Source organism: Magnolia sinica, chromosome 9 (genome assembly GCF_029962835.1).
Source record: "Magnolia sinica isolate HGM2019 chromosome 9, MsV1, whole genome shotgun sequence".
Classification (NCBI taxonomy): Eukaryota; Viridiplantae; Streptophyta; class Magnoliopsida; order Magnoliales; family Magnoliaceae; genus Magnolia; species Magnolia sinica.
In genome coordinates, this window is record NC_080581.1 from 29,403,551 (window position 1) to 29,424,446 (window position 20,896).

The 20,896-nt window shown below is 42.8% G+C and overlaps 1 long non-coding RNA gene across 1 annotated transcript; it reads right to left on the reverse strand.

Moving 5' to 3' along the window:
- Positions 1 to 17,842: 17,842 nt before the first annotated feature.
- On the reverse strand, positions 17,843 to 20,043 carry LOC131256202 (uncharacterized). The gene is made up of 3 exons (XR_009176654.1): positions 20,001 to 20,043; positions 19,693 to 19,773; positions 17,843 to 18,109 (listed from the first exon to the last, which is right to left on the reverse strand). It is a non-coding gene; the product is annotated as an uncharacterized LOC131256202 (long non-coding RNA).
- Positions 20,044 to 20,896: the final 853 nt, after the last annotated feature.

Here is a 20,896-nt window from a genome sequence, read left to right on the forward strand (position 1 = left end):
ACACCAGGCAGGTAAGGCCACACCCCTACCCAACCGACTACACGATAGTGGGAGTCGTGGCCTACCAGTATAAGGCCCTCGTGCGCTCATAGTTTCCACTCGGTCACGGCATTGGGGCAGATCCTTGGTACCATGAAAGTTTTAAAAATTTCACTCATGGGTGTCCTATGCACCTGATATGCTCAAATATATTTCTGGTGTTCACACATACGGCCATCCACGAATGTCCCTGTGGAAGCAAGGCCCTGATGAAGCAAAGGCGGATGAAATGCGATGCCAATGCATGAGTCACGCACACAAATCATGCACTAGCTTTAAGCACTCGATGTGCACAAGGGGAGAAACTCCATCCCTCTATTACGTTAACCTAATGACCACACATTGTATCCATTCACGCAGATGATGCATATGGGTCATAATAGTGTAAACGCGTTACTCGATGGTGATGACGTGGATCATCTCCTCCTTCCCAAGGAGGGATAGTGTAATGCCCTAAAAATCAGGGGTCGAGTAAAAGTCCAACCCACGACTTCCAACGCATCACTTATGCAACATATTTAATGATGACTAAATGTTGTCTGTGTTAGCACATTAATCATAAGTGGGATTATACCAAAACAGTAATTCATACTCCAAATCAATTCATATAACGCAAGCGGAAGACTGAAAAATGTATATAGACGTGTATGAGTCAAAAGGATCACGATCAGCCTCCAGAGTATGAATACATCACTGAGTCATCATATACATGTAATAGTTCAAAATAGTTCAACTACAATAATAAACCCTGTAGCCCCGTCGATCCGGATGGCCTAAGCAAAACCACCGGAGAATTGCATATATGAGAACTCATCCTGATCGTCATAGTAATCGGGCTCCGCCTCTTGAGTCGCATCGTCATCTGCAACTAAGACAGAGTCTGGTGGGTGTTCAGAACACCGTCCCAGAACGTGGGAGTGAGTGATCAACTCAGTGGGATCATAGAGCAAAGGTTAACATGTTATCAATTCAATCAAGCAGTAATGATAAAGCAGACATATCAAACATTCCTAGATACTCTTATTAATGCAAGGATGAAATGTAAGCATGATGCATGCCCTCGCCTACACTCCTTCGTGCGACACCATCTTACGGTCGCAGTATATTTTCTTCCCTCTATGCCCTTCAACCCAGGGCACATGTAATGTGATGAAATGAGTGTGATTACCAAGTTATTATTAGTCCCTTTCATACAGTAGGATTGGGAAGCTAAGGTACCTCCCTTATATCAATTCCCAAACAATGATCCATTCTAGGGTCGTCAGTCCTAGTAAATCTCATACGATGATACGGTTCTAGGTCGCTGCAAAGGGCTCGTCACCTTATCAGTGCAGGCCTAGTGTACTCTTGTTGCTACGTAAGGGCTCGTCGCCTCTACGTAGTCTTAGCGTACACTCGAGGTCACTACAAAGGGCTCGTCACCTTATAGTGTAGGCCGACAGCTCGAATATAGTATCCCATACCACCGTATTTGGCTCACGAGTCTGGGTTGCTCACTGGTTACTACCGGGAGGCTCATCACCCTAGCGTAGGCCGACAGCTCGACCACGGTGTCCCATACCACCATGCCCGGCTCATAAGTCTTAGCAGATCGAGGTACCAAGGTTAAAGGGTTTTCACTGGTGAGTTTGGTACCTTAGATTCAAGCAGTAACGTCCATATATGGTGAACTTACATCGGGCCAATCGGGTTACTTAACGAGCTCAACTAGTACGAGCACACATTGAGTTGATCGACATGAAGTGCGTAAGCACTTCATGTGGCCTAACCACTACCGACGTCCTAAGTATGGCTCCAATTCATCGATCGCGTCCTATGTGGTGAAACAATCTCAGCCACCTATTCAGAACTTGTTACCGATTGCCTGGACTATTTCATAGTCTCAAACACATTCAATTATAACAAATAATCATACAAGCTAATCAGACAGTAATGGATCAACAATTCCAATCATACAAGCATGTGAGCATTTGATGGATTTCAACTTAAACATGAATTTACACATATGCAGTCCCCAAGTAAAACAGACAAAGAATGTAAGTTACATGGAGAAAATCATACACATCGTTAAGATAGTTGAGAATCTCTTCTCAACGCCCATATAACATATAATTTATTACACACTTGTTCATTCAGACATTTCTACAAACACTTACACTACACATTCCAACATACATGACGTATGTTGGTGATAACACTTCTTAGGGCAAATCATTTTGCCAAGGAGTTGTTACACATACAACTAGCGTAAACATATAATAATTAATCATGGTAAACACATGTTCAAATTCCATACGTATACGATACTTTCTACATATACATGGAATACACTAAACTCAATATAGTTCATATATATAGAAACACGATACAAACATCACATTTGGCATGTGAAATTGCACCCACATCAGTAATAAACCATTAACCGACATTGAAAGCCTTGAAAACCATAACTTATACGTTTATAGTCTGCACCTTTCGCCAGTAGACTTGTAACGAACTCAGTTTTAAAGCTAGGTCTTTGTCTACGACAGATTGGCAACCTATAACATAAATTAGGTTAGCTATTTCATAACTTACACTATCAGAAATCCTAAAATGGATTAGGGTTAGGTTTTCTTGCCTAAGAACGGGATTGGTATCGCCCATATAGCGACATAGGAGTGGTGGCTAAGCATGTGGAGCGTTAGGGAAAGATCCCAACCCTCTCTCTCTCTCTCTCTCTCTCTCTCTCTCTCTCTCTCTCTCTCTTCCTCACTTTCTTCTTTTCTTTTCTCTCTTCTTTCCCTTAGGGTTTGCAAATTCGTATGGCATATGAGAGAGGGTGTTTAAGGTCCTTATATAGGCCCAGGTTTGATGGGAATAGCCCTAGGGCCAAGGTATACTTAGGTTATATCCAAATATGGGTCATTCCAGTCCAACGGAGCACTTCTGGTGGCCCCTTTTCCACGTGCGGTCGAACTTAAGTTCCCTGACCATGGATCTAGCTCAAGCTGAGTTTTCATTCCGATCGGATTTACAGATCAGCCGTGGCGGAGCAGTTTCAGTTCAACAGTCACGGTCACTCGATCAGGGTCACAAGTACACCTACATTTCTCCTGATCCGAGGGTGTATTTGGGTCAGATTCTGACGGTCTGAATCCTTATATTTGGCCCGCAAGAGACACGACTCAGATTACTTAAATTCAGATTTTTATTTCTAAATATTTTCACGTTTCTCACACTCTTCGCTCCGGGCTCAAGTTGTGTAGTTCTAGACACAATTAAGACTTGATTTCTGAGGGGATTGTCAAATCCAATAATGTGGTCATAACTATATAGTTTTGGGGTAATTGGACTTTCGACGTGCGGTCCAGGTCCGATACGGAGTTTCAGTATGCTCCCGAGAGCAACCGGGTTTAAAGATGGATTTTAGATTTTAGGGTAATGTAGCGTCAATGATTCTGCACGTTTTGGGTCTTGTAGATCATATTTAAAGTGATTAGTGCTAATTTTATAAGCACTTTAGTTTATCACTTGCTAATATTCACCTAATTTCTAAAGGATTTGGTCCTGGGTGATTTCTGCCTAAGGTGGTACTCAGGTCCTTGTACGGGTTTTTCCGAGACGTTACAATCTACCCTCCTTAAAGAAAAATTTCATCCTTGAAATTAGTACCTTTTCGTACTCCTCGAGAATTTGAGGGTAGTTGTTTCGAACCTCGGCTTCTGTCTCCCAAGTAACCTCTTCTTCCGTGTGATGCATCCACAGCACTTTCACAAGTGGAATGACTTTACTACGCAATACCTGCTCCTTCCTGTCTAGGATACGCGTCAGTTGCAGTAATATGTAGCGTTCTCGCTCAACTGTATTTTCTCCCATCTAATAATGTGAAAAAGATCGGGAACGTATTTCTTCAGTATAGATACATGAAATACGTTATACACGCTGGCAAGTGGTGTGGGCAAGGCAAGACGGTACGCTACCGCCCCCACTCGATCAAGTATCAGGAACGGGCCAATGAATCGAGGCGTAAGCTTCCCCTTTTTGCCAAACTGAAGGACTCCCTTCATAGGGAAAACTCTGAGGAACACATGGTTTCCGACCTCGAACTTTAACAGTCGCCGCCTCGTATCGGCGTAACTCTTCTGTCTGCTCTGCACTGTCAGAAGTCGGCACCTGATAATATCAATCTTCTCTGAGGTGGCCCGTACTAACTCTGGGCCAATCAACCTTTTCTCGCCAATCTCTGCCCAGCAGTGCGGTGCTCTACACGGGCGCCCATACAGTGCCTCGTAAGGAGCCATGCCAATACTCGCCTGGAAGTTGTTATTATAGGCGAACTCTACATAGGAAAGATAGTCATCCCAACTGTCCTTGAAATCCAGCATGCAAGCCCGCAACATATCTTCCAGAATCTAGTTCACCCATTCCGTCTACCCGTCAGTCTGTAGATGGAACACGGTACTGAAGTTCAACTTTTCACCCATCGCTTCCTGGATGCGGGTCCAAAAAATAGATGTAAACTGCGTGTCTCGGTCCGACACGATCTCCAAAGGAACTCCATGCAGACGTACTATCTCTTTGATGTACAACCTAGCCAACTCGTCTGCAGAGTTCGAAACTCTGATAGGGATGAAATGAGCCGATTTCGTCAACCGGTTCACGATCACCCAAATAGAATCATAACCCTTCCTCGTCTTCGGTAGCCCAGAGATAAAGTCTATAGAGATGAAATCCCACTTCCATTCTGCTATGGGCATGGGCTGAAGCAAATAAGGAGGTCGGCGATGCTCTGCCCTTGACCTGCTGGCACGTGAGACAACGGGACACATAATCTGCTATGTGAGCCTTCATATTGTCCCATCAGTATGACCTCTTCATGTCACGATACATCTTCGTATTGCCTGGATGCATAACCATCCGAGAATCATAAGCAGCCTCAAGAACTTCTTTCCTCAAGTTGGGGAGGTTCGGGACGTATAGGCGGCCACAGTAACGTAAGCCCCCATCCGTACCAACTCTCCACTCTGAGTCCTCATCGCTGCTAGCTTGCTCTCTCATCTTCGCCAACAGCTCATCGTCTGCCTGAGCCGCAATAATCCTGCCTTCAATGAGGGGCTATAGTCGAATATGTGCGATGCCCTCATACGGCTCCTCCACCGTGAATTTCTACTCAAAGTCTCACACGAATTCTATCATGTCCCACTCTGCTACCATCAACGGAGCCGTAAACGCCAATGCCTTCTTACGGCTCAGTGCGTCTGCCACAAGGTTGGCCTTACCAGGATGGTAAGAGACCTCGAACTTAAAGTCCTTCAAGGTTTCCATCCATCGCCGCTGCCTCATATTCAGGTCCCGCTGAGTGAATATGTATCTGAGGCTCTTGTGGTCGCAAAAGAGCTCGAACTCTTCTCCGTAGAGGTAATGTCTCCAGAGCTTCAGTGCGAAGATGACGGCTGCTAACTCCAGGTCGTACATTAGGTAATTCTCCTCGTGTTTCCTCAACTGTCTCGAGGCATATGCAATCACCCTGTCCTTCTGCATAAGGACACAACCCAAACCAACAGGAGACGCATCGGTATATATGACATACTTGACCCCTTGCTCTGGCAATACTAGCACAGGGGCGGACGTCAACCTGTCCTTCAGCTCCTGAAAAGCTGCTTCTGCCTTTTCATTCCAGGCAAACTTCAAATCTTTCCGTGTCAATTAGGACAAAGGTCTGGCTATCTTCGAGAAGTCCCGAATGAATCGTTGATAGTAACCTGTCAGACCGAGAAAACTCCTCACCTCAGTAACCGAACCGAGTTGCTCCCAGTCCTGAACTGCGGCTACCTTAGCAAGGTCCATAGCTATCCCTTCCTTGGATACCACATGTCTCAGGAACTTGACTTCTTCTTTTCAGAAGTTGCACTTCTTGTACTTTGCAAATAACTGGTTCTTCCTCAGAGTATTCAAGACTACTCGTAGGTGTTCCTCGTGCTCTTCCCAACTTTTGGAGTATATCAGGATGTCATCAATAAACACAATGATGAATCGGTAAAGAAACGGCCGAAATACTCTGTTCATCAAGTCCATGAACACAGCCGGAGCATTCGTAAGACCGAACGACATCACGAGAAACTCGTAGTGCCCAAAACAAGTCCTAAAAGCCATTTTCTGCACGTCTTCATCCCTAACGCGCAACTGATGATACCCTGACTGCAAGTCGATCTTCGTGAAATACTGTGCTCCTCTCAACTGATTAAAAAAATCGTCTATCCTGGGCAGAGGATGCTTGTTCTTTACCGTCACTTGGTTCAGTTTGCGATAATTAATACACAACCGCAAGGAACCGTCCTTCTTCTTCACAAACAACATAGGTGCTCCCCAAGGAGACACACTCGGTCGTATGAAACCATCATCTAACAGATCATCAATCTGTTTTCTCAACTCCTCAATCTCACATGGAGCCATGCGATAAGTTGGAAGAGATTGGTGTCGCATTGGGCACAAGGTCGATTGTGAAGTCGATCTCGCGCCGAGGAGGTAGTCCAGGTATCTTACTGAACACGTCCTCAAACTCCCGAACCACTAGTGTGTCTTCAAGTACCTGGCTGTCAACATTCTTTAGTAAGGAAGCAAAACAAAGAACTTGAAAAGGGCAACGGACCTGCACGGGAAACGTAAAGGGCGTGCCCTCAGGTCCGTACGCTATCACTAGACGGGTCTCGCAGTCAATCTCGGCCCTCACTTCAGTCAACCAATCCATACCAAGGATGACGTCGAAATGGTATAGTGTGGTGACAATCAAGTCAATGCATATTGTCCTGCTCCCTAGATCTATCAAACAACCCGCACACATTTTGGTGGCATCTGTAAAGGTCCCTGGTGCTGCGATAACTCGCACCCCAACCATCGGAGTCGTCTTCAGCCCTAAGCGCTGGACTGCAGAACATGATATCACAGATATAGTGGATCCCGTATCCACCAACAGAAATATAGGGGTGCCTTCAATATGGGCGGTGAGCTCGAAGGCCAGAGGTACGGTAGTTGTAGAGTCAGGTGCTTCCGCTGTAAGTGCGTGAACGCGTGCCTGCTGAGCTCGGTTGGGTTGAGGCACCATGGGTCGCTGAGGTGGCCTAAATCAAGGTGCAGGGGGCCTGAAAGAAGGATGTGCAGGTGCTGTTCGTAAGGGTGGAGCCGATAGAGCCTAAGGGCGAGGGCGGTTGATTTTCTGTGGCGGCAAAAACCCACTATCTCTCATGCGTGCAAAACAGCTCTCCGTAGCATGACCTGGTCTCCCACAATACGTATATGTCACACCAGGTCGCCTCATCGGAACTAGTGACACCGGGATCCTGGGAGGAGAATCGATACAGGATCTCTTGCCAAGGAATGGTCTACTCGGCATATCTGGTCGTGACCTAGGGATCATAGGCCCACGAGAATGTGACAGTCGATCTCCATCCTGCTTCACCCGCATAGACATGTGTACTAGCTCAGCATAGGAGGGTATGCTAGCACAGCACATCTTCGAGCGAATATCAAGTCGCAGGCCCTCGAAAAAATGCTGCATCCGCATCTGCACGTTAGTAAGTACTGTAGGGACGTACCTGCCCAACTCTGTACATCGGTGCTCGTACTCTGTCACTGACACGCCTCCTTATCTGAGGCACAAGAACTCATTCTCCTTCTTGTGCCGGCACGTCTGGGGATAGTACTTCTCATGGAAGCGGAACTAAAAGCTGCCCAAGTCCATACATAGTCAACTTCAACGATCCACAGAACACTATCCCACCACAAGCTAGCCTCCTTTTCAAATATAAACAAACGCAAACATCCTAACACAGCAACAAAACAAGCTATGGGGTGACGGCTTGGATGACTATGCATTCGAGTCTGGTGACGGAGGAGGGGCACCCTTATCCTGTAGGCAACACAGGATGGACTTAAAATTACGAGTCACCTTCATAAACTTGTGTTTCACGAGGCCCCAAAGATCTATTATATCTTGTCATAGGACAGCCTGACCTTCCTCAAGTTGAGCTAAGCAAACTTGAATAATGCCATGCTCTGGTACCGCAGGAGGGGAGCTCTCATCCGTATCCTGGGCCTCCTCTTCTTCCTCACTCTCTTCCTCTTCGCTCTCTTTCTCATCCTCACTCTCTTCAAGTCGGGCTTGTCGTTGCAGCGGCCCGATACCCATCTGATTGAGAGTCGCTTCATTGATATAATGAATCGGCACCGGCTTTTTTGCCCCAAGCATGTAGCCAAACTCATGTGCAATCTTGCATATGAGTCGGCCTAATGGGAGTGAATCCGATCTTCTGTTAGAGCGTGCGGTGAGAACTATCTGTTATAGAACATACGTAGGCACACACAGCTTCTCTCCCTGCCCCACTTGATATAGGAAATCTACCATCAGGCGCATGCACTCGATGCGGTTGCTCCACCTGGGGTAGACGTTGAACGTGAAGATGTGGTGAAGTAGAAGAAAGTCGCCAATGGGTCGCTAGAAGGCTATTGTTAGATTGCCACTGAACCAGTTGGCCACAAAGGGCCCGTGTGCGGTGATCTCTTTCACATACACTCCTCAAATTCTTATCAGTTGCATGTACCTCGCCAAGAGGCACATTCATAAGCCGAGATACTAAACCAACGTTAATGGTGGCTTCCCGATCTCTTCCACAAGGGATCTTGAACTGCAAGGGCTTCAGCGTAGGCTCTTAAATGTGGGCAAGAAAGCTCGGACAATGCCCACATTTGTGCAGTACTCGCCCTCAAATAGCGGACCCTACCCGGCCCCTTCCAGGCGCTCGAGCAAGAGGTATTCCCCAAATAGCCTTGCATCCACATGAGCTTCAAAAAGGACTCTACGGCCCTCACAAACTCCATGCGACAACTCCGCCAACAACGTCCTTCCGACAGGAGCCTGGGGATCAAGATCCTGTTTAGTTTGAAACTCCCGATTGATGCTCGAACTTGCGGTGGTACCTCTCAGTCTCCTCGAACGAGTAGGGTGACTAGGCCCAGCTTCTTCCATAGGAGCTCTTTTCTTTCCCATGAGAGAAAGAAGAGTGGAAAGAGAGAAAATAGTCACCACAAGCTCAAAAAGAGCCATTGAAATGGAAGGAAAAGTGGGAATAGGATGGGTTACGGATCACAAGATCGTTGAAGTACACAATGGTATTTGTGTGTTCCAAAAAGAGAAGGAATGAAGAAAGTTGAAGGAATAGGGAAGATTAGAAGAGGGATTGTTGGGTTTTGAAATCTTGAGCTACAAAAAGGGGATGTGTAGGCTCAAATGAAAGGGAAATAAAGAGGAAAAATGATGGAATCAAGTAGGTTAGTGAGCTTACACGAATTTGAGACTCAAATGAAGGGTTTAAGAGCTCAAATGAGAGAATGCAAAAAGGGTTGGTAGCTGTGGTAGAGGTTTTTGAGGGGGTAGTGCAAGGGTTGCACGAAAATGAGAAAATGAGTGCTTGAAGGAGGGGTTTGAGTGGAAAATCTGAATTTTTTTGGAGAAAAGGAGAGCTTGGGGTGGTAGTTTGTGAAGGAGAGGTGGTATAGAAAGGGTTATAATCGACCCCACCTGCGTGCGTGGACCACACAACACCTAGGACCGATCGGCCCGAGCCAACCCGCCCGGCCAAGCCCGTTTGGCGGTGAGGTCCTCGCCGGTCACTGGACTTTTCGGTGAGGGCTCGCCCTTTGGGTGAGGTCCTCCTACCCCTAGGTCCCAAAAAGGTGTGGGTCCCACCCTGGGTCCCCCTAGAAGTATCTCGTTTGGCCCCCCACTCCGTTTTGACTCGTTTCGGGTCATTTCGAATAAATTCTGACGTATATTCACGTTTGTTGATTTTAAATGGCTGGGACGAAATAAAACATGATTGAAACCCATCAATTGACAGTCTAGGGGTGATTTGGGGTCGACTCATGTGATCACGAATGGGTACAGACCCGAGCAAAATGATCGATTTGGTGAACTTTGCCAATTGGCGAAATCGGGGAATCCTAAGCTTGTTTCTAGATTTCTCTCACACCCAACTATGTTGAAAAGTGTGAGCGTACGTCGTGTGACCCTAACCCAGGTCCGGTTTAATCCAAATCATGCTCTGATACCAACTTGTAATGCCTTGAAAATTGGGGGTTGAGTAAAAGTCCAACCCACGAGTTCCAACGCATCACTTATGCAACATATTTAATGATGATTAAATGTTGTCTGTGTTAGCGCATTAATCATGAGTGGGATTATACCAAAACAGTAATTCATACTCCAAATCAATTCATATAATGCAAGCGAAAGACTGAAAAATGTATATAGACGTGTATGAGTCAAAAGGATCATGATCGGCCTCCAGAGTATGAATACATCACTGAGTCATCATATACATGTAATAGTTCGAAATAGTTCAACTACAATAATAAAACCTGTAGCCCCGTCCATCCGGATGGCCTAAGCAAAACTACCGGAGAATTGCATATATGAGAACTCATCCTGATCGTCATAGTAATCGGGCTCCGCCTCTTGAGTCGCATCGTCATCTGCAACTAAGACAGAATCTGGTGGGCGTTCAGAGCACCGTCCCAGAATGTGGGAGTGAGTGATCAACTTAGTGGGATCATAGAGCAAAGGTTAACATGTTATTAATTCAATCAAGCAGTAATGATAAAACAGACATATCAAACATTCCTAGATACTCTTATTAATGCAATGATGAAATATAAGCATGATGCATGCTCTCACCTACACTCCCTCGTGCGACACCATCTTACGGTCACGGCATGTTTTCTTCCCTCTGTGCTCTTCAACCCGGGACACATGTAGTGCGATGAAATGAGCGTGATTACCGAGTTATTATTAGTCCCTTTCATACAGCAGGATTAGGAAGCTAAGGTACCTCCCTTATATCAATTCCCAAACAATGATCCATTCTAGGGTCGTCAGTCCTAGTAAATCTCATACGATGATACAGTTCTAGGTCGCTGCAAAGGGCTCGTCACCTTATCAGTGTAGGCATAGTGTACTCTTGTTGCTACGTAAGGGCTCGTCGCTTCTACACAGTCTTAGCGTACACTCGAGGTCACTACAAAGGGCTCGTCATCTTATCAGTGTAAGCCGACAGCTCGAATACAGTGTCTCATATTACCGTATTCGGCTCACAAGTCTGGGTTGCTCACTGGTCACTACAGGGAGGCTCGTCACCCCAGCGTAGGCCGACATCTCGACCACGGTGTCCCATACCACCATGCCCAGCTCATGAGTCTTAGCAGATCAAGGTACCAAGGTTAAAGGGTTTTCACTGGTGAGTTTGGTACCTTAGATTCAAGAAGTAGCGTCCATACATGGTGAACATACATCGGGCCAATCTGGTTACTTGACGATGTTGACTAGTACGAGCGCACGTTGAGTTGATCGACATGAAGTACGTAAGCACTTCGTGTGGCCTAACCACTGCCGATGTCCCAAGTATGACTCGGATTCATCGATCGCGTCCTATGTGGTGAAACAACCTCAGCTACCTATTCAGAACCTGTTACCGATTGCCTGGACTATTTCATAGTCCCAAACACATTCAATTATAACAGATAATTATACAAGCTAATCAGAACAATAATGGATCAACAATTCCAATCATACAAGCATGTAAGCATTTGATGGATTTCAACTTAAACATGAATTTACACATGCAGTCCCCAAGTAAAACAGACAAAGAATATAAGTTGCATGGAGGAAATCATACACATCGTTAAGATAGTTGAGAATCTCTTCTCAACGCCCATATAACGTATAATTTATTATACACTTGTTCATTCAGACATTTCTACAAATACTTAGACTACATATTCCAACATACATGACGTATGTTGGTGATAGCACGTCTTAGGGCAAATCCTTTCGCCAAGGAGTTGTTACACATACAACTAGCATAAACATATGATAATTAATCATGGCAAACACACGTTTAAATTCCATACGTAAACGATACTTTCTACATATGCATGGAATACACTAAACTCAATATAGTTCATATATATCAGAAACACGATACAAACATCGCATTTGGCATGTGAAATTGCACCTACATCAGTAATAAACCATTAACCGACATTGAAAGCCTTGAAAACCATAACCTATACGTTTATAGTCCGCACCTTTCGCCAGTAGACTTGTAACAAACTCAGTTTTAAAGCTAGGTCTTTGTCTACGGCAGATTGACAACTTATAGCATAAATTAGGTTAACTATTTCATAACTTATACTCTCAGAAATCCTAAAACTGATTAGGGTTAGGTTTTCTTACCTAAGAACGGGATTGGTATCGCCCGTATAGCAACACAGGAGTGGTGGCTAAGCATGTGGAGCGTCAGGGAAAGATCTCAACCTCTCTCTCTCTCTCTCTCTCTCTCTCTCTCTCTCTTCCTCACTTTCTTCTTCTCTTTTCTCTCCTCTTTCCCTTAGGGTTTGCAAATTCGTATGACATATGAGAGAGGGTGTTTAAGGTCCTTATATAGGCCTAGGTTTGATGGGAATGGCCCCAGGGCCAAGGTATACTTAGGTTATATCCAAATATGGGTCGTTCCGGTCCAACGGAGCACTTCTGGTGGCCCCTTTTCCACGTGCAGTCGGACTTAAGCTCCCTGACTATGGATCTAGGTCAGGCTAAGTTTTTGTTTCGATTAGATTTTCAGATCAGCCGTGGCGGACCAGTTTCAGTTCAACGGTCACAATCACTCAGTCAGGGTCACAAGTACACTTACATGTGTGGGACATTTCTCCTGATCTGAGGGTGTATTTGGGTCAGATTTTGATGGTCTTAATCCTTATATTTGGCCCGCAAGCGACACGACTAAGATTACTTAAATTCGAATTTTTATTTCTAAATATTTTCACGTTTCTCACACTCTTCGCTCCGGGCTCAAGTTGTATAGTTCTAGACACAATTAAGACTTGATTTCTGAGGGAGTTGTCAAGTTTAATAATACGGTCATAACTATATAATTTCAGGGTAATCGGACTTTTGACGTGCGGTCCAGGTCCGATACAGAGTTTCGGTGTGCTCCTGAGAGTAACCGGGTTTAAAGATGGATTCTAGATTTCAGGGTAATGTAGCGTCAATGATTCTGCACGTTTTGGGTCTTGCAGATCATATTTAAAGTGATTAGTGCTAATTTCATAAGCACTCTAGTTTAGCACTTACTAATATTCACTTAATTTCTAAAGGATTTGGTCCTGGGTGATTTCTGCCTGAGGTGGTACTCGGGTCTTTGTACGGGTTTTTCCGAGACGTTACAGACAGGGTCTAAATACATAAACAAGTACTCTAAGGAGAAGTCCTTTAGTAGGGGCCCAATTCTTTGGGGTAACCCACAAACTAAGAGGGTCATAAATCTAAAGAAGAAGCGGTCCTAATCAAAGGCCCAAGGTGGACCTTCAACCACCTATAGGAACCCTATGGGCCACCAAGGAGGACATCCAACCTCAACTGGGTCCTAAAAAGGCAGCCCACTACGCATATAAACTAAAGTCCAAAGCCCAAGCAATCCATGGCTTAGTAGGCCATACACTAAGCCCAATACATAAGCAACATGGTGAGCCCTCAAGCAAGGTTTGGGCCCAACCATAAAGATCATGAGTCCACTCATTGTGGTGGGCCTAATGGGCAGCCCATTATTCTAACATATAGGTGATCCTTATATTTAAAATAAGTAAGTTGGGCTCACATCTCGGCCTAAGTATGGGTTTATTTTAATGGGCAAGCAAGGGCCCAACTACTTGAATATTTGGCCCATAAAACCCATCACAATGGCATGATAATATAGGCCCCAAGGGTCTAATGGGCTTATCAAAAAGTTTCAAGATAATAGGACTAGGAAAACCCAACAAATAATTAAGAAGACTAGTCCAATAAAAACCCAATTGGAATGGGCCTTAAATATGCACAAATTAAGTCCAAAAATCTAATTAAAATGGGGCAAGATATGTGTAATAATGTCTCCAAATTTGGTGGACCATGCTGCTCCAAAATATTCATTTATGGGCAGCAACCATGGGCCTATTGCTGAAATTTCAGCCCACCCACAATCTGGCTTGCTGAAAATTCAAAAATTAATTAATTTATATATTTATTTTAGTTCTTGGTGACCTATACATGTCACAGGGGGTCCACCAGATGAAGGGAGTAGATAAAACACATAAATCAGATGGGCCATGCTGCTGGACTGGACATCCAGCAGCAGCCTAATGGGCTGGGCGTCCCATGTGTAGGTAGATCTATGGGCTCGGGTATTTGGCCCAAAAACTCATCCAATGGGCCCCAATTGGATACTACTAAAGGGGAGGACGATCATGTCCCCTATGGACCCCACATGGATGAATGGTGGGATATAAAATACATTAAGGTGGGCCCACAAAGTGGCCTGGACGGCCAGCCAAGGCTGGACACCCCAGCCTAGGCGTCCCAGCTTGGTGGGCCACTCTAGGCTGTACCACGGACGATATAGGGGCCTGATGTCCCTAAAAATTTGTAGGGTGGTCCTTCCATGGGTAGGCCACACCTCCACAAAATTTCATAATTTTTGGGTACTCAGAAATATTTTAATTAAATTCAGAATTACAATCTGTCCAGAGTGAAATGTTGTTGTCCATGAAATGCTTATCCAATAAGGTGGGCCCAAACTTCATCTAGGAGGGGGAAAATGGATGTTTAGTATTTTTTCCTAAAATACAATAAGGTGGGGTCCACAAAAGTGGCCCACCCCTCAAAGAAACCAAGCTGAAATTTGTATTTTTCCTCCATACATGTGGGCTGGATGCTCCAACAAGGTGGACCGCCCGCCCCTATGGACCTCCCTTTTTGGGTACCATTTCATGAGCCATCTGAGGTATGATCCATCACACCTCAAGGTGGCATCCACACCTTCATATTACACCCCATAATCATAAAGAAAATAGTGAAAATTATGATCCAAAATCCATGACAAATATTGACCATGACAGTCCATACAACAGTCCAGATTTTTGGACAGCAATACATAGCTAGACATATCAGCATATATCTCAATAATCTCAGCAATTAAAGGGTGTGTGGCCTTCCTTAGTAGGTCCCACACATGTCCATATCATGAACTAAGGTCAGGACACTTGCATGCATTAATTTAGGGTGTCCAAAAATCATGGAATAAGGTGGTAGGGGCTTCCCACCCTTGCTGAATTTTGGGACGTCCTAGGCCCACCAAGTGGGCCACACACATCATCATCCACATTAATAGGAGAAAGGAGAAGAAGAAATACCACCTGGGCATAGGGGTAGGGACCTGCCACTAATGGGCCCTTCCAAGATTCAATCTCATCCATACAACTATGTAGATTGTACATGCAATAATAAACCAATGCATGCATGATCCATAACTAAAATGGGTAGTTGGGATGCCATCCCAACATGACTTCTAGGGTCTAGATGCCCTTGGAATGAAGTAGATAATACAATACATCATGATGGGGTTCATGGAAAATGGCCCCATCATGTATCATGACATGCATGTAGGATGGGCCAAAGGGTCACATCCATGGGGTCAAATGGGATCCCCACCATGGATTGGTGGGTCCCATATGATCCATTTATGAAGAAAAGAGAAGATTAAAGGTCAAGAAAAAAATTAAAAATTTATATTCACCCACATGCAAAGCTAGCCTTCAAACTTCCACGCTAAGGAGATCTTGAGCCTAAGAAGAGGTTTTAATGGTGGAAATCTATTTTTAATGGTGGGATTAGAAGTATGTTGGGGATTAGAGGGTTGGAGAAAAGAGGGAGAAATGGATGTTGGGAGAGGGAAAGGTTGCTAGCAAATGGAGGGAAATGAGAAAGATAAAGAGAGAGAGAAAAGGGTCATGATGAGTTTGTAAGAAAAACAATCATTGCCTAAGGGAGGAGTTTACAATGCTTAGGCTTTAGGCTAGGCTTGTGTAGTGTGTGTTAAAGTGGGTGATATTTTTCATAGAATTTGTGTGGTGTGTGTAGTGTGTATAGGGACTTGTGCCAAGGAGGTGGTCCATATGCATTGCACAAAAGTAGGCCACATGATTAAGGGTCATACTATATAATGTTCATAACTTTTGATTCATAAGTCGGATGGACACACAAGACGCGTCATTGGAACTGCAACGACGATGCGAACATAATAACATAGGTCTCGAGCCGATCCGAGTCGGGTCAACGTGACCGGACTCAAGGATGACCGCAAATGCTATCCGAGGGTCGCGGGTTGCCGGGATTCGACTGGTAAGACCATGGGACTATAAGAAATGAAATGCATACTCACACACAGACATGCACATGCAGGAACTCGGGTCGGGTCTTACAACTTTAGAGTATTTTTTATTGGTTTTACACCAGATTTGATCAAAACTAAAGTTGAGCCCTTGGTGTTAATAAATATTAGATTTGATTAGTCTTTAGATCAGATCTACAGCAAGAGAGTCAATACCCTCTAGAAAAGTTGTATTTTCTCTGTGGAATCTAATAGCCAGGTTTTGAGAATGAATCATAAAATATTTTTTTCGCATGAAGTGAGTTCCTAAAGGATTCTATTTCCAACCGCTTCTGAGCAAGCAAACATGAAAAATGACCCTTACAAATGAATTCCATTTCCATTGGCCTACTAGTAATAGATCATTTTAGGCTACAATTTTTTAATACAAACAATGTAGCATTTGTTGTTACAACTTCAGACAAGGTTTGTATGCCTTCTTACTTGCTATTCTTAATGTTCTAACTGAATTTCATGGTTTTCAGGTTTCAACAGTTGAATTGTTCTCCATATCCAGTGTTTTGGCTCTTGTTTCAGTTCCTTTACATAGTTGTGTTACTCAAAACCTTAACCATACTCTTCATGTTGTTAACCTCTGCTTGTCTTATTTATTACTTGTATGTTGTATGCATTTACTTCTCTTTACAATAACTGCTTGTTTATCAGGTGTAAGAAATTCAAAATGCAATAAATATACATTCTAGGATCTTTTTTCCATCATGTTTTATATTACATTCTCCAACTCTAGTTGTGTGCCATGCAATTTTGGTTGGACTAACATGGAATTTAGTCGATTAGCTAAGCATAAGGGAAAGAATCCTAAAATGGGTTTTAGGAAAAAATTAAAATCAAAGATTCACCAGCTAAAAATAAGTGAAAATAACCAAAAAATTTATTAGAATCTGTGTTTTCACTAGAGAAAAATAAAAGGTTCTTTCCACAACCATACTTGATATCCTCTCCTTCTGGTGCTTGAATCACTACACCAAAATCCCTCTTCAAGAATCATTAAAAACCATTCCTAAATGATTCAAGAACGGTTTTCAACGATAGTTGAAGGCGTCGCAAAAAATTAAGAACGGTTTAAAACCGTCGCAAATTTTCATCAAGTTCTTAGGCGTCGCAAAAGATTAGAAACGGTTAAAAACCGTCGCAAATTTTCAATTTTAGCACACTCACAAATGCTTTTTAATTTTGAGGAACAGTATTTTTTTCTTATTTAGGAAATTGTTTTTTTTTTTTTTTTTTCATTTGGAACCTGTATTTTTTAAAATATTTGAAACTCAAAGAATGTTGCAGTACAATCACAGTAAAAATGTAAGATATAAAAATAAAATCTTTACTAACGAAAAATATCCTAAATATCACAAATCATATAAGGTAAATCTATCAAAATATAAGCTAGTTCACACTTTTCATAGTTAAAAAAATGATTACATTCAAACAAAGTGTAAATTAGAGTCAGATCAAGAGATAAATTTTGAACAGTTTGGATTAAACCACCAAAATGATAAATGTAGTTGAATTCCAAGTCTTGAATGGGCCTGAGTTTTGGGATATAAGAAGAAAATGTGGTGGCGAATGTGATGGACAGATTGGATATCATGCACACAACATGATGAGCTTCAAACCCACATTATCAACAAAGGACACCATGGAAAATGACTGGGAACCACGACTCCCTCCATAACTCCTAATAATACCAAGATAGTCTTTGTATAATTTACTAAGAAACGCTGCAGCTGCTGCAAACCGGAGTGGGCCACCATGATCAGGCCTCAAGAGGATCAACCCACCTATACAATTAAGGGGGAAAAAAAAACCCAGCATTAGTCTACATTCAATGAAAACTAAGCCAGTAGTGAAGTGGTACCCATCAAACCACTTAGACAAATCAACATAAAGAACAAAAAAAGATTGAAAAAAAAAGTTGTTGATTTATTAAATGAAGAAAGGACATTGAATTGAAAATCTATACAAGAAAATACATTCAAAGATTCATCCTGTAACCATCTTCCAGAAAAAGATCTGAGATTATTGACCATCTCCCATATTTGCAGCTTTATAAGCTTGTTGTCGATTGTAATCATTCTGGCTCCAAATTCGACAACAATGGTTTAGTCATGTATTAGTTGGAATTGCTTGTCAGTAAACTGCAGTAGAAGGCAACCTTATGACATGTACAAACTTTGCTATAACCCTTTTCATTTGTACCAGTAGGAACGATTTATGATGGCTGCTAGATCTGTATCCCTATGGTGGGGACTTCACTTAATTCAAGAGATCAATGATGGAGAGGGGAGATCAGAAAACACCAACCTTATTCCATCCCCAGCCATAAAATTTTCCATCAGATGTGATTGCCATAGTGTGCCTCCAACCACCTGATATCTGAAATCATTTAAGCCAAACTATAAGAAAGACATTTTCTTGTCAAAAATCATAAAACTGTTTTTTATGTTTCCCCGAAATTTCAAAGGCAAACTTTAACAATCAACATGTTCATCAGTCAGTGGAAATAGGATTCCCACAGCCAAAGGGACTCATGAAAAATGTGTGGGTGCCCCCTAGCCAAAACCGTGTTCAGTCCCACACCCTCATCTTTGGACTAGATTGGTGGAGATTTAGGAGGATCGGAAAAATTATGGTGGAAATCAATAACAGATCATGCAGTTTCCTGTTGTCTTAGGTTTTCCCTAGGAGTCAGTTAATTGTATATGATCCACGCACAGCAAGAAAGACTTTGGCTTTGACAAATCTGTAATTCAGTATGAAGCTTGGGTCACCTGGCTACATGCTAGAGCAAATAGTAAAGAATCTCCATGTCTCCAATGGCTTCCCCAAAGGTGAAACTTATTCTTTGACTTAGCAGAATTATAAGCACATTGCATCTAGTGTTAGAACAGAAGCCTAAGAAGAAGAAGAAAAAAAAGAGTCAAACATATATCATTATGTATCTAAAGACGGAATAACACAGTCAACATAATGTCATAACTTTCCATGTACCTGTGCAAGCCTAGCTAAGAGATAAAAAGTAAGAGTGTGCCTCCGGCTCAAATCATATATAAAGCTAAAATGGACAATCCTACAATCGAACCTGCTAGAATTCTGCTCCATCATGCTGTTTAACTAAGTTATGAATATGGATGTGAACCTGTTTCCAGCAGCATGAGCCATAAATAGTGTTACACACAACTTGATTCCTGCCTCAAACCCTCCTCTGTTTCCATTTTAAGTAGAGGATCTGAAAGGAAATGGAGAAAGTTCCAGGAAGAAAGGAATACCTCTCACCCACATTATGCAAGACAATGGGATGTACCTAGACAGGCAGATTATAAATGAGATGGAAAAAAAAAAATGCAGACGACAACTGCAATACCTTGTCATGAATTCCTCTAGAGATTCTGTGAGTTTCTCTACCAGTACTAGTATCTGCCTCTTTGCTCTCTTCCAGAGTCATCTATTCCACAACCAAGCAAACAAACAATAAAATGTATCCTCAACACATCTTTAATAAATCAAAATCGTTTGTAATTTGTTTCATGTTGGAGGATAACCTTCTCGCTTTCTCAGCGGACTGATCCTCTTTTTTTTGTAATCCTCTTTTTTAATCAAATCATTGTTACCTCTCAAAAAATAAATAAATAATAAAACAAAAAAACATTTAGCATGCTTCTGGAAATATACCTGTGTAACAAAGCTCACGGCCAGCCCTCCTCTGCCAGCTCTTGCAGTACGGCCATGGATACCTGCAATTAGTCAGGAATTTGTAAACATTTTCTAGAATTGGATTTTACAAAGCGGGAACAATTGGTATCAACATTTTAAAAACGGTAACAGAGTCTGAACCAGTGAAGGGGTAGTTTGGTCCAAACACTTCAAGCACTGGTTCTGTTCTATATCAATTATAAAATTTTATAAAAAGTAAAAGTAATGTTGGTCCAAACCGGATCAACTGAAGATTAGTATTAGTTCATGCTGGACCATGCCCGTTTAGTTCAATCCCGGATTGACCAATGTTAGTGTCTCAGTTAACACCCAGGTTTAATCCAACACAATCAAACAGAACTAGTACAGTTTTTTAAAACCAGTGTTTGGCAATCATTCCCAAGGATCACACAACTTCAAATCAATAGAAATGTTCAATAAGAATTCTAACCTCGGAATATCATAGTTCACAACAAGATCAACTGTTGGAATATCCAAACCACGGCTGTCAACATCTGTTGTAAGCAAGATAGGAACTCGATCCCATGCGTAAATAACTGATAAAAATCAGTAAGATATTGACTCTTTTTTTTCTTTTTTTTTTTTAGCAATTTTTTTAGGGCTTTAGTTTTTAAACCCTTTTAGGGCCCACCCACAATAGAAAAACACTCCATATCTGAAGATATCTGCAAGAGCAATCCTCATGATCAGAAGGCTTCCAGCCACAGAAATCACTAATATTTGTTTCGCTTAAAGTTTGAAAATGCATGATAAACATAAATATCATTTTGGACAAAGCGATAAGAAGTGAGAACTGAAAAGAACCATCTCTAAGAGTACCCAATAGAAATTCCATGAAGTGTTGTCCCCAACAC